This window comes from Sinocyclocheilus anshuiensis, unplaced genomic scaffold, assembly GCF_001515605.1.
Source record: "Sinocyclocheilus anshuiensis isolate Anshui unplaced genomic scaffold, SAMN03320099.WGS_v1.1 scaffold784, whole genome shotgun sequence".
Taxonomy (NCBI): Eukaryota; Metazoa; Chordata; class Actinopteri; order Cypriniformes; family Cyprinidae; genus Sinocyclocheilus; species Sinocyclocheilus anshuiensis.
In genome coordinates, this window is record NW_015554160.1 from 630,469 (window position 1) to 632,604 (window position 2,136).

The 2,136-nt window shown below is 39.7% G+C and overlaps 1 protein-coding gene across 1 annotated transcript in view; it reads left to right on the forward strand.

Moving 5' to 3' along the window:
• The window catches only part of LOC107670806 (latent-transforming growth factor beta-binding protein 1-like), an 80,278-nt gene that overhangs the window by 48,772 nt on the left and 29,370 nt on the right, over positions 1-2,136 (forward strand). The window lies entirely within an intron of this gene.

Genomic DNA, 2,136 nt, shown 5'->3' on the forward strand with positions numbered 1-2,136 from the left:
AAGTCCAGAAACGTAGCAAAGAGATCGGTAAAATAATCCATGTGACATCAGTGGTTCAACCGCAATTATACGAAGTTACGAGAATACTTTTTGTGTGCAAAAGAAAAGAAAAAAAACGACTTTATTCAACAATTCGTCTCCTCCGCATCACCCTGTAGCACCATTTTGGAGAGTATCAGCTGGACGTAAACAGCGTATGCTGTTCTGTGTCAGCTGTGTCACGCCAGATCTGTTTCCTTCTTTGTTGTGATTTGATCTGAACGAAAACCGCTATCCGTGTGATGCAGCTGACACAGAACAGCATAAGCCAGTGGTTCTCAACCTTTTTTTCAAGTCTCACGGGCTGCACGCATATCATTTACATATTACGTCACCAATACAAACCAACCAGAATTATAATAGCCTATTATAGCCTAAATATTATGATATCTAATCGATTACATTCATTGAAATAAATAATTGTACTCCCCATTAATAAAACACCTGATGCTGTTGGGAGCTGACCAATTTTGTGAAATTCGGCTCGAAAGGAGTAACAGCACAATGAAGTTGCGATTGTAAGTTGCAGTCTGCAAGACGCGCACGGAACCGTGACTTGATGCGCAACATTGCAGAAAATGTGCGTTCACAAATGTAGCCTATGTTGATCCAAATATGGAAAGCACTTTCGAATTTAATAATCTGAGGTTATCTCCAGATATGTTTTGCCACATTTCTGCAATTAAGGATGATTGCTGCATAGTATGGGTGTTTCCTTTTGCCTGAACTAGAGCCATGCATTTCAGTCCGGGCCCAATGGCCCCCGACTTTTTTACGCCCCTAGGGCCGGGCTTCGGGACAATTTTCACGTCCTAGTTAAGACGCGGGCCGGGTATCGGGCTTGTTTTAGGCTTCTCCTTATTTTTATATTTTAGACATCCATCAATTAGTGATGAAACATTTTGCAGCGCTGGTGGAAACAACACGAGGCCGAGCTACCACGACTGTCAAGAGCGGCTCGATGGTGTTTAGTGTCCAGCAGAAGCATGTATGCCGTCAGCGCAGCTGAACAATTCTGCGTTCAAATGCACGCAATAGGCTAAAGCTTGCCGCAAAGCATCGGCAAAAGTAATTACCATGAATGTGTCAGGGGGAAAGGGTAAGGAGATATTTGAATTATTTACTAATAAACTATTGTTTTCTGAGTCCGTGTCGCAAGGATGAAGTTGCCATCCTTGCCGATCCTGACTCGCCATCTCCTCAGACGCGCCTTTAGAGAGAAGTGCATCTTTACGGATTATGATTATAATGAAAGAGTTTTTGTTTTTGATTTGTTTTATTTCGTTAAGTAGTAATTTAAAGCTTATCTATAGATATATTTATCATGTCTGTGAGGCATCTATTCGCTGAGTTTCGGTTCATTTTTGTAAGCGCTCCTGTTCAAAGACAAGACGGCAGAAAGCGCATTGTGTTTGTTTTCTTTATTTTATAAAAGCACAATGTTTTGTTGATATTGTGAGTGCACACAAATAAAAGTAGACCCTTTACAGTTACGAATGATGTATTACTCTTACCTTTATGAGCAAAAATGACGGCGTATCCACTGAAAAAAATGCAAGTGATTGCGCTGGCGCCTCCATGTCCTGCAAAGCGCACTTTAACTTGCTCTCTCCACACAAACTATTGGATATAATGCACATTTATCTAGGTTTAACATTTAAACATTGTTATATGCTTGAACTGTTTTATATCTATAGATTTTATCTTAGGCAAGTCGTGATGATTTGAGAAGGCTAAATTGATCAAACATAGGCCAAAGTGCGCGCTTGTAAGTGTTCGTTAAATGCGTAACGTTAATTACGTGAGTACAGGTCTGCTCATGTCTGAAAATAATATATGAAAAACAAAATTATTTTACATAACAAAAACATTATAGCTTATATTTAAATTAATGTAAAAACTAAAATGAATTGCATGCGGCCCGCGGGTTGAGAACCACTGGCATAAGCTGTTTACTTCCAGCTGATATTCTCCAAAATGGCACCAGAGTGATGCGGAGGAGACGAATTGTTGAATAAAGTTGTTTTTTTTTCTTTTGCGCAAAAAAAGTATTCTCGTAGCTTCGTATAATTGCGGATGAACCACTGATGTCACATG